The sequence below is a fragment of the Alligator sinensis genome, unplaced genomic scaffold, assembly GCF_000455745.1.
Source record: "Alligator sinensis unplaced genomic scaffold, ASM45574v1 scaffold1170_2, whole genome shotgun sequence".
NCBI classification, from domain to species: Eukaryota; Metazoa; Chordata; order Crocodylia; family Alligatoridae; genus Alligator; species Alligator sinensis.
The window spans coordinates 267377-279542 of NW_005843180.1; the positions used below are offsets into that span (position 1 = coordinate 267377).

At 55.4% G+C, this 12166-nt stretch overlaps 2 long non-coding RNA genes across 2 annotated transcripts; both read left to right on the forward strand.

The window, feature by feature from the left end:
* The first annotated feature begins 2588 nt into the window (after positions 1-2588).
* Positions 2589-4388, forward strand: LOC102385160. The gene is made up of 3 exons (XR_325385.1): positions 2589-2695; positions 3262-3389; positions 4207-4388. It is a non-coding gene; the product is annotated as an uncharacterized LOC102385160 (long non-coding RNA).
* Positions 4389-8844: 4456 nt separating this feature from the next.
* LOC102385327 lies at positions 8845-10613 on the forward strand. The gene is made up of 3 exons (XR_325386.1): positions 8845-8951; positions 9475-9598; positions 10439-10613. It is a non-coding gene; the product is annotated as an uncharacterized LOC102385327 (long non-coding RNA).
* The last annotated feature ends 1553 nt before the right edge of the window (positions 10614-12166 follow it).

Below are 12166 nucleotides of genomic sequence, written 5' to 3' on the forward strand. Positions count from 1 at the left end.
CGAATCGGGCATAAATATGATACCTGCATGATGCAGGTATCAAATTTACACTCAAATCAGTGTAAGCCAGCATATTTACTGCACAGTGCAGGTGTGCATGTGTAGATGTGCACCCATACTGCGCAGTAATTTTGTTACTGTGCAGTAAATGTGCATGTGTAGATGTGCCCATGCAACGTGCTGCCCTATGGCTAGCACCCATCCAGGGCAGGGTGCTCCCATCCCCCACTGTTTTGTAGCATGAGTTACCCGTGGCCAGGCCTGGACAGACGAGCTCCCCGGGGGAGCAGCACAGAGCAGGCAGCAATTCCAGCGGGGAGCAGGTGCAACCGTGAGATGACCCCTAACCGGCTGGGTGCAATTAGCAGTATTTTACCCTGATTCTGGCCAGAGTTATTCTATGCCAGATTGAGCAAAATTACCCTGCTTTAGGGGGTTACGTGTGGCTGGTTCTTTCCCAAGCCTGGTACCAACGACACGGGTGCAAACACATTGTTTGTCCATGGTCTCAATAACCCAGTGTCCCTGTGACATGCAGGTGCATTCAGCCACGTGTCCTCCTCCTGCTTCCCCCAGGCTCTGAATTGCCCCCGAGACCATTCCCAGGTGTCAATATTGACCCTAGACTGAATTCCCTAGGAAATGAAGCTCCTGCGTGGATGTGCCTGGAGGAAAGCACATGCTGAGAACATTTCCCAGGCAGCCCCCAGCGTGGGAGACTGATGAGCCTCCTGACAGCTGCCTGGTTCCCAGCAGAGCCGTGTCAGGCGGGGGTTCAAATGTGCCCAAGGCAAAACAGCGAAGTGTCGGCAGGCAGGTCCATCGCAGCCTGCTGGGGTTGTGCTGCCGGCTAGGTGAACCACAGCCCCGAATCGTCCCGGTGCGATGGAGGTACGCATTGCCTGGAAACCCTGTGATCGCGCTGGGCAGCAGCGTATGGGACCGAGTGCTGTCCAGTCACCCATGCCACGTGCGCTGCTGGACGTGCGTGCTGGAGCGCGTCACGCGGTGCCTGGTGGGACCTCGACCAGAACGCAGGGGCACGCCGGGCCGGGCTGTCCAACAAGGATTCCCACAAATCCTCTTGTCTCCTGCCCTCGTCCCTCTGGTTTCTGTAAGTGCCGTTTTCAGAGCGGTGTCAGGCTTGCTTTAAACTTCCCAGGGTGGAAAATGAACTCACTGCCGGCAGAAGAGCTGGTGTCAGCCAAGCCTAGGAAAGGAGGGCTGGAAGGAGCTCAGGGGTCCCATCTAATCCTACCCCCTGCTCCAAGCAGGACCAGCCCCACCTGCACCATCCCAGCCATGGCTTTGTCTATCCGGGTCTTAAACACTTCCAAGGATGGAGACTGCACCACCTCTCTGGGGAGCCTGCTCCAGTGTTTTACAACCCTCCTAGTGAGAGTTTTTCCTAATATCCAACCTGCTGCAGCTGGAGCCCATTGCTCCTTGTCCTGCCATCTGCCCCCACTGAGATCATCAGCCCAGCTCCATCCTCTTTGCAGCCCCCCTGCAGGGAGGTGAAGGCTGCTATTCAATCCCCCTCGGTCTTCTCCTCTGCAGACTCAATCAGCCCATTTCCCTCGGCCTCTCCTCACCAGTCCTGCCCCCAGACCCCAACCGTTTTCGTTGCCCTCCGCCAGACTCTCTCCAACGTCTCCACATCCTTTCTGTGGTGGGGACCCCAAAAAGTCCCCCATTGAGTTCAGCATTCAGTGCTTAGGGTAAGGGGAATCTCCCGGGCCTCCACACGTCCTCTCACACCTAAGTGTCACCGGCTGGGGTTTATTTGCCCTCCCCCAGGGCAGATTTGATACACGCCTGAAAAGCCCAAATGACTTGCACCAGAAGCATGTGCTGGATCGATGTTGAGACCATTGCAGACATGACATAAGTCACTTTTTCCACGTGTGCCCTAAGTGCCCCCCGACCAGACACCAACACTTGGCAAAGTCCCACCCATCCTGGGGCTGCTCCTCAAGCTGGGAGAGTGGCCGTTGCCCTTTTAAATGATCGAAATCTCCACTCTCTCTGCACCTTGCTGGGAACAGCAGTCTGTCCTCCCAAGTGCGGGGGGGCTGGACCTGATAAGGTCCCTCCGTCCCCTAACGACCATGAAACTTGCTTGTTCCTCATTACCGGTAGGACAGCAATGGCCAAGGGCCTGCACATAATGACGATGATGGCAGAAAAGAAACTGCAGCCCTCACTAGAAGAGCAGCTCTTAATCAAGCGCCCACCAGAGCCCAGTCTGCAGCTGGCCAAGTTTGGCCCGTCCACGCAGCAGGTCGGCCAGAGTGTCTTCATTTGGCGTGGCCCGAGCTCGTCTCCCGGGCAGGCGGCGCGGGCGATGCCTGCCTCGAGCGCTCTGCCTGCAGGCACAGCAGCGACGGGACAGCTCCAGCGGAGCCGGCTTTCCCATGAGAATGACAGTGATGGGAGCTATTTACTATCCAAAAAACCCAGATTCGACATGGTTTAAGCAAACACGTCCTGGATACTCCAGCCAGCAGTGCCACGTGAGAGTCATGTGGGAGGCCACGGTCACAGATATAAGCACAGCAGCAGTCCCAGCTGCTAACACGGCAGTGGTGGGCACAAACCTTTCTAACCGCTTCAGAAAAACACTCACCCTCTTCCACTATGAAGGGAAGAGCCGCCTTCCTGCTCCTCTCCTTGGCCTTTTTCTGGTGCTTTGGTAAGTAAGCTGTAACGTGGTGTCTGCCAGCCCCGCAACCAAGGCTTCGTGCTTTGCTTCATTACAGGACCGTGTCTTAAGGACAACGCACGAGGAACCCATCCTTTATGTTCAAAACCGAGCTAGCCACAACCTGGTCAGGAACTTTGCTGGGAAGCCACGTGTTGGATGAGTCCGCGTGGTTGTCTCGGATGGAAACTCCTACCTTCGGCTTTTTTCTGAACGTGTCACTTTGGATGTAAATCCACGCTGGTGAAGTGTCAGGTCCGGATGGTGCCGTGGTCTACCCCAGCCTGGCCTTGACCTGAGGTGCTGAGGGCTTGGTGCACTGATGGGAGACTGTGAACTCCGCAGTACGTGGTGCAGATTTAGGGTAGGGCGGGCTAGCGTGGGCCCGCCAGCGTTCACTTTGAATAACTATGTCTTCTGGTCAAATTTTGGAAGGCGATAAGCTCTTTTATTCTGCCGGACTATTTTATTGCAATGGCTTTGGATGTTGTACCACTGAGGGCTTTGCTCCTGTGTGTGCAGTGAAGGATGCAGCTCCTTGTTCTTGGTCGTTTTAGAGGCTGCTCTTAGCCAAGAGAGTCCCGATGCGACCGAGGACATTTCTACTGGACTCAAGCGGTGCAGGAGCGATATTGAGGCTAGCATTGATCGAGCCCTGGACAGACTCACTGGGAAGTCTTTACAGGTAATGCATGGGCGTCCAGGCAGACTGGGTGAGGGGTCTTCCCCGGTCACCTCAAATGATCCTGATAAACAGACTGGAAGGTGGTGGAGTTATAGATGATAAAATAATAGACTGAAAACCCCACCTTCTCCAGCTCGTTCAGACCCAAATAAGCCAGAAGAGGCTTCTGTAGCGAACGATGGCCCCAGGTCACGCACCGAGCGTAGCACTGCGGGTGTACGGCAACGCCACGGTGAACCCCGAGTTGTGGGATGTTCTGGGTGGTGGCGGGACGGGGAAGGCACTCGACAGCCGCGTGGTTCTTAACGAGGCCCTAAAGCCACTCATCTGTTTAATGGAGGCACGGGCTTGATGACTTGTCTGAACTGGGGGCTAAATCCCGGTCTATAATTTACACGGTCATTTCTCCCCTACTTTGCCCGCCGGATTGAAACACCGGGCGCTTTGCAGAGGTCTTGGAGGCCTGCCCCACCGCTGCGGGAAGAGCCCCTGGTGCCATCGGCTCATGATTCTCTGTAAAGCAAGGCATAACGTGGTGCTCAGCTCTACTAATCGCATGCCTGACAGCTTTCCACCCCCGCAGCAGATAGCCACGCTCGCTGCTGGCTCCTTCCCCCGCTTCAGCGCTGCTGGGGGGAGCCGTGCTCCGACATCCTGGCGCAGCACGAGACGACCCCAAAGGTTGCTCGTTGCCCTGGAGGAAAGAGGTTGACTAACCAGTGAACGGGCAGCCGTGTCCTACCCCGGGGACCGCTGCAGGACTAGTTCTGCTATAAACATCCCCCAAACCCACCCTCTCTCTTTCTTTTCTTTTCAGGCAAAATGAATGAGGTCTTTGCAAACTGGAGAGTGCTGGACAATAGATGCCCTTCCCTTCCCTGCGTGCAGTATAAAGCTACTTGTGCAGTCTGAACACGTGTGGCCTGCCGGTCTCCAGAAGCTTTGTCCATGCTACGGCCCCCAGATTTGCATATTTAATAAAGCGTATTCAGCATCGCAGGTGCCGGTTGCCTTTATTTTTTATTAGCACAAAGGACTCCTGCAGCCTGGGCTTCTGGAGTTTCTCCCTTTGTGACTGATGGGGCTCAGAAATCGAGGAGGGATATAATCAGCAGCTTGCAATTCACTTGCAAGGAGGGAGAGAAGGGAGCTCGGGGGGAAGGGGAACTGGGAACAAAGCCTGCCTAAAATGACCTGCCATTTCACAAATGGGTCGGCGGGGTCGGGATTTAAACAGACCAAGTCACGCTAAACTGAGGTGTGTGCGTGCGTACATTTGTGTGCATAAGCACGTGCAAAATAAAGACTCCCTCGGCCCTATTCTCCCTCGCTGTGAGGGGCACTGCAGAGTGGCCCAGACTAGTGGTTTTCACCCTTTTTTCATTTGCGGACCCCTTTGCAAGTTTTGAATGGTGGCATGGAGCTCTTTTGATTAAGTGTGGGCATTCACACATACTTTGATTGAGCGTAGTCCTCTTTCACGGACCTCTTAGACATAGCCTGCAGACCCCCGGGGTCCATGGCCCGCAGGTTGAAACCCTTTCCTGTGCAGAAATGGGGTTTGCAATTGGGCAAGATCCCCCTGAAACGAACCCAGACCAGAAACCAGGAGGGGCCGAGCAGCCTAAACTCTGCCTCTGCCCATCCAGCTCCTGCACCCACGTACCAATACCAATCACACACCACCGGCCCCAGCAGTCCATGGAGACGTTCGGCTCTGGGCTCAGCCCACGAGCAGCGTTGCCAGACAGACCTTCTTCTTCTTCTTCTTCTTCTTCTTCTTCTGATGCTGCTGCTGTTTCTTCTTCTTCTTCCCCTTCTTCTGCTTCTTCTTCTTCTTTCCCTTTTGCATTTCCTTATGAGTTTGCATGCAGGCACTCAGTCTCCCGCCCAGCAAAACCAGTGAGGCTGCCAGGCAAGGAAAGGGGCATTTTGGTTAAGAAACTAAAACAGTACAAGCTCAGGCCTGGCGAACATTAAGCGGATTGGAAATAGCAACTCTTACATGGCACTGAAGTGAGGGATCGTCATGAAATGGAGGAGGGGGCCAAGTTGGGTGACCTGAAGTAATGCACGTGGAGCACCTGGACTCCGTATTCACTTCACAGTCTGCCTGTTCCCGAAGGGCCCGAGCAAATCCAGCCTAGCTGGCCGTTTCACCTGAAGGACACGGGGCCTCGGGACCGGGATCGCTGCCTTGCTGGCACTTGGTGGCTCCAGTGGTGGCCTTAGGGCAAGAGAGTCATTAGCGGTATGTCCTCAGGTCAATATTAACCCACCACAGTTGTACTGTGGAGCTTTTTAATATTCTTTGGGGGAATTAGATAAATAGCCGAGTGTTAAAATGCAATTAGAGCCATTTCCTTGCAAGAATTACATCCCCTCCCAAAAAAGTGGGACCCCTAAAGTGTGGGGCCGCAGGAGGTCACCCGGTTTGCCCTCCCGTGAGGCCACGGCTGGGTGGTTTCAGCCGCTCCGCCTGTTCCTAGGGTGTTTTTGGTAGGAAGCAACTCTCCAATCCCCCTTTGAGGGTGAAAAGCAACACGCCTGAAGAGACCTGGCCTGGAGCCACGCTGACCGCTGGCTACGCAGCCCCGTCCGCCCTCTTCTGAGCATGGATTTCCCCTCAGGGGGCCGCCGAGAAGAGAGAGACGCGTTCCAGGCTCATGACAATTAGAGGAAAAAGAGGATTATGTAGAGTCTGAGGCTGCCAACAGCGCCATTATACGAAGCATTACCACCCGCTGCGTCTCCGGAAGCAGGTTTATTAAATATCCATGCAGTGCTTATCTTTTTCAGATGAACCAGGCAGCTCTCTTGTAAAGGAGTCTTTCTACGGGTCGCTCTCTCTCTTTTTTTACTTTCTCTTTTCAATTGGGTTTTTTTGTTGTTTTTTTAAAAATCATATCCTTATGAGAGATGAGCATTTGAAATGAATTGACAAGAGCAGCCCTCTCACTCATGTCAGGAAAGAAAAGCAGCAATTTTTTTGCTTTTCACATAGGGAAAAAAAAAGGCGTGTTCCAAAAAATCCCCATGGGGGGTCTGGCAGCTGCAGCAGGATCTCGTTGGGGACGTATCTGTTTCGATAACTTGCCTCTTCTTCCACCCGCCCCATCTACAAGGGCTTCCCTTCTCTCGTCTTGCTGAAACCTGGACCCTGGGGACGTGGTGGAGGGGCCGCTGGAGAAGCAACTCGACCGGCGACTATCAGCCATTCGGGGACCCGCCGCTCTCGCGGCACGTCCCACACCCTCTCCGGGACACGCATCTCCCGTGCCCTTGTCAGCCCCAGCAGTGTTGGCTGTAGCCGTGTTGGCCTAAGGAAATAAGGCAGACAAGGTTCTTTGGATCCATGTGATATCTCTGATTAGACCAACTAAATAAATGATCAACCTTATAATGAAGTCATTGCCTAACTTTAAGACCACTGAAAGGCTAGCTAATTACCGGGAGACTCACAGTGATGGAGATTGCTTCCTCCGTGATGCCTGATGAGGCTTTGAACTCCGCAGTTAGCAATAATAATAGAAACGATGATGATAATAAGAGGATGAAACAAGGAATAAGATTGACCCTAAACTCAAGGATGCTGTTGCCCTCCAACAGGTGCCACAGAAGACGTCCCAGCCTGCAGACCCCACAGCCGTGGAGCGAGGCACCGTGGGATGCCTGACCGCGATGCCGAGGGCTTAACTCGCGGCTCTGAAGCTCCGAGGTGAAGCCGTTTCATCACGGGATCACGAGGCAGCCTGCACACCCTGCTCCTGCCGTGGGGGCTCCACGTCGCTGCACACGGATATGCAAAGCCAGAGCAGGACTGAATGCGGGCACGGCCCCGAGGGGCTGTGTTGAGGGACGTGGCCCTGGTGCTCAGTACACAGCATCTGCCCTCAGGCTCCCGCAGAAGCAAAACTCCCACGGCGCATTGTAGTCTCATGAGCAATAGTGAGAGGGGGCATTAAATGCAGGTGGGATGGGGCAACTACACAAAGCTCTGCAAGCCGATTTCAACTCAGCAGGCCACGCGAAGTATCAGTCTCTACCTTGCATCGTGTCCCTACAGTGCACACAGGCAGGGATGATTGTGCGGCTTTTTATTAAGGAAAAGGACCTGGGGGTGGCAGTGGGCAGTAAAATGGGTATGAGCCAGTGTGCCCTTGTTGCAAAGGTGGTTAACAGCATCCTGGGCTGCACTGGGAGGAGCGCTGCCAGCAGATGGAGGGCAGTGATTCTTCCCCTCTATTCAGCACTGGGGAGGCCACATCTGGAGTCCTGTGTCCAGCTGTGGCCCCCTGCTACAAAAAGGGTGTGGACACATTGGAGAGAGTCCAGTGGAGGGCCATGAAAATGGTTAGGGGCTGGGGGACAGGACTGGTGAGGCGAGGCCGAGGGAAATGGGCTGATTGAGTCTGCAGAAGAGAAGACCGAGGGGGATTGAATAGCAGCCTTCACCTCCCTGCAGGGGGGCTGCAAAGAGGATGGAGCTGGGCTGGTCTCAGTGGGGGCAGATACAGGACAAGGAGCAATGGGCTCCAGCTGCAGCAAGGGAAGTTGAGGTTGGATATTAGGAAAGTCATAGACTCACAGACGATGAAGGTTGAAGGGACCCCAGGAGGTCACATCTAATCCAACCCCTGCTCCAAGCAGGTCCAGCCCCAACTGCATCATCCCAGACGCTTTGTCTAGCTGGGCCTTAAACACCTCCAAGGATGGAGACTGCACCACCTCTCTAGGTAACCCATGCCAGTGTTTTACTGCCCTCCTAGTCAGAACGTTTTTCCTACTATCCAACCTCAACTTCCCTTGCTGCAGCTTGAGCCCATTGCTCCTTGTCCTGTATCTGCCCCCACTGAGACCAGCCCAGCTCCACCCTCCTTGCTATCAAATCCCCACTCATTCTTCTCTTCCCCAGACCAAATAAGCCCAGTTCCTTAAGCCAGGTTTTCCATTGCTTCTAACAACCCCAAATGTCGACGTGGACGGCAATCACTGTTTGACTAGTGGTCAGACCCAGGACTCCCAGGGCACCCACCCCGTGCCCCATTACAGGACATGATGCACATGCACACACACACACACGCTCACATATATGCACTTACACACATGTGCACACACACGCTCCCGCATGCACACACACACTCAGTGACACAGGAGTGACTGTATGGAAACAGGGAGGAAGGAAAATAAAAGCAAGCAGCTCGAACCCGGGGTCTGGGTTTCCCAGCTACAGACCCTGCAGGTCCCGGGCTCCCAAAGCAAGTGCTCCCCCACCTCATGGAAGAGCAAACAGGCGCAGCGTGCACAGGTCCTGTTCCCACAGGATTGAATTTGCCCTGAGAGAACACGCTCCATGCCAGCAGTGCCAGGCGGAGGGTCACACGGGAACAGAGGGGAAGGGATGCTCACAGCTCTATAAATATGCCGGGCCCGGCTGCTGCGTGCCTGTCAGAGCCGACCGGAGCGTTTAGGGTCTGTCTCCGTACCGAACAAGCAAGTATCCAGCCATGAAAGGAGCAGGAGCCTTTGTACTGCTCAGCCTGGCACTTCTCTGCCTCTTTGGTAAGTGCAGGGATGCTCTGAGTGCTGGCTCTGGCCTGCGCAGCGGCACCCACGTGCTCATTGCAAAGAGCCCCAAAGAGCCTGGACGTTGGGTATAGACAGGAGGGGCAGATTTTGAGGGGTGCATTTCTGAGCTGAGGGGGGCATCTTTTCTGGTCTGATCCCTACACTCACGCAGGACCAGCCCGAAGAGCTCAGACCTGCACCAGCTGTGGCCCAAACGGGTCCAGCGCGGGGGAATCCTCTCCTGTCCCTTCCCACGGCCGTAACCCCAGAAGTTGTCAGCGAGTCCGGGGCTGCTGGCGACTCCATGCCTTCCAGGGATGCCTTGTGCGGGGGGAAGACCTCCCAGGCCCTGGATCCATTAACATAACACCTAGGCAAGGGGCCAGGACTTGTTCCTTCTAATGTTTCCTGCCTTGCTCCCCCCAACACGCAGCTGGGACTGTTTCCCTTCTGCAAGGTGAGGGCTGTAACGTCTGATTTGCCCTCCTGAAATGTATGCCACGGCGTTGTGTTTCAGGAGCTGCTGTCGGTGAAGGCACTGCCGAGGCGAATGCTGTGATGGCGGAGGACACCGTGAAGATGCTGGATAACGTGGCAGACGCTGTTCTGCAGGGGATCGTTACTGACCTGGACGAGAAGCGGTAAGCCATTTCCCATCTGCAGGGAGGGTGCGTGCTTGGCGCTAGCATACCCCTTGGTGCAGCTGTTCTTCCTGGCCCTGTCTGGGGCAGGACGGGACCTTCTCCAGGGAGATCCTAACGCAGTGATTTTGTTTAATGAGCCGATGCCCAGCCCGTCATCCCATCGTGCCGTGTACAAGTGCCGCCCCCCCCCGAGACCGCAGCAGGCTGCGCTCGCCCGTCAGTACGGTGACCAGCAGGTCATGGGGTGATCCCTTGGTATGGGGGGGCAGGACCCTGAGCTCGGGGGGTGTTCAGCTCAAGCCGGAGGTTTCAGGAGAAGAGCCTCTCCATTTTTAGCCCTCTTGGTTACAGAAGAAAGCTCAAGCTTGTGTCCCTCTGGGCTCCTGGGAAGCTCAAACTAAAAGAGAGACTGAAAGGGAATAAAGAAGTGGTCATCATTTTGAAGCCATGCTGCTTTGTACGCCCAGCCCACAATGGGGACAGCTGGCGTATTTATTTTGGGGTGCTCGGGGCTGGCGAACCTGCTGCTCTTCCAGAGGCAGCGCTGGCAGGGGCTCGGTCTCCTCCGTCTCTCTCTGGAGCCCAGGGCAAAGGCAAGATGTGGGACACACTGCTCCCGGACGAAGCCGGCCTGGGCAAGGGGTCTGCGAGGCTTTGCACCCCCACACCTTGCTGTTGTTCTTGAGCGTTGTTATAAAGCCATGGGGTGCCCTGCCTAGCTTTCCCCTGGCGCCCTGGCGAGAGCTGGTCTGATCGGACAAGCCCCTCTGAGGACGTCAAGCATTTTGCCAAGTCTTTTGGGTCATTCCTCTTCACTGCCCCTGTTTTGCTCTGCAGGAAACAAGGGGTTTGAGATGATGGCTGAGGCCTGGGACGCACCGACTGTGCTTGTGTCCCCTCTCCTTCTCCAAGGCCTCCTGCGGCATCCCCGCTGCACAAACAGGCAGATGCCTCCAGGACAACGACAGCCTCTTGCTCTTGATCCCCCCAATAAACCATGAATGGTGCAGTTCCTTCCTTGTCTGCTCGTTTATTTGAGGGGGTAGATGCACTGAAGCAGGCACGTGGCCTTTGCGGCCCATGGGTGTAGCACGTAAGGTAGAGCGTGCCGACACAGCGACCCCGAATAGGGGAAGGGATGAAGCTGGGTAGGAGTTTCCATCCAAGTCAACCACGACGGCTCAGAGAGACGGCGACTGTCGGCTCCTGTGCGTGGCAGACAGCAGACTGGAGCCACGCGCGCTCCTCCCACCGCAGCTAGCCTGGCTCCATGGGCAAGGGCTTCCCCTACTTGCAGCGCCACATCCAGTATTAAGTACCAGGGCCCAGGCACTAAAGAGCATTTTTACAATGGGAAAAAGCCCGTCTTCCTAAAACAGGGAACCAGTTGCAATTCCCAGTTCACCCAGCTCCCCAAACTCCATCTCCTTGTACTTCCCCTCTCCATAAAGTACCTCGGGGAGCACTGGACTTTGCTAAAGTGATTGCACTCAACAGCTTATGCAAATAGGATCGTTTAATAGCTCATGCTTCCACCTGCCTCGTTTTCCCAGACATTTTAACCACGCCGCCCCCTCCGCAGCGCGGGGAGGGGGTAGTCCTTAAGCCTGACTATTTTGACAGCTCCCAATATTTGACGCAGATTCATGCTGAAGAGCAGCCCTCGGAAACCTGACTCACAAACCGCGGGCGAGAGCTGCTTGCTGCGGCCCGTTCCAGAAACGCTGCGCAGGGAAGCCTGGTTAGGGCTAGTAGACGCAGGGCGCGACAGACCCGGGGAGCTGGTACCGTGGCGCCTGTCGATGCGAAGGCAGAGCCCTCGGGGGCCGATGAAGTGCTCTTTTGCCAAGAGTACGATTAGGTGAACCAGAAGCTGCTTGCCAAGCAGGGGCGGCGTGAGCAGATTTCCACGGGCAAACGCGTTGGGCAAGAGGCTCGGGGCAGGCCTGCGTGTCCTCTTGCGCTGCCTCCCATTCACCAGCACCAGGCTTCCCGCTGCCCGTTATTCTCTCCGTCTAATCCAGTTGTCTCACCCTCCTAATCACTGCTCCGCAGCGGCACAGCTCAGCCTGTTGTGGGCTCTGCCTTTGATTGCGGTCTGCTTCCAACTTAAACCTCTCTGGAGACTCATCCCTTAGCCATTATCGATGGTCTTGGAAATCCTGACAGCTGCTTTTTGCAAGACATCAGCAGGGCTGCGCTGCTCGGTGCAGCTAATGCCGCGATTACGGGATCAGGCCGAGTTACAAAGAACGACATGGCATATCCCTTTATCCCTTTGATCTCCGAGACGGCACTGCTCCCGGCATCTTTGACCCGGCTCCATTGCTTTTCTGCTACTTTCTACTTTGACTTCAGGGTTGCTCTGCTCTTCTGGACCTCTTCCTTCCAGCCACTGGCCAGCAAGCCACGTAACCCTCAGCCATTGCCTCTCCAGTCAAGTCAAGCCAGTCCCAAGGCCGCTGTAACAACCCTCCTCCACTCTGCCCCGCGCTTGGTCAGTCGAAGCCCCATCCAGTCCTTGGCATTGGTTCCCAGCCCTTCTTGGGTCGACCTCTCTTTCCC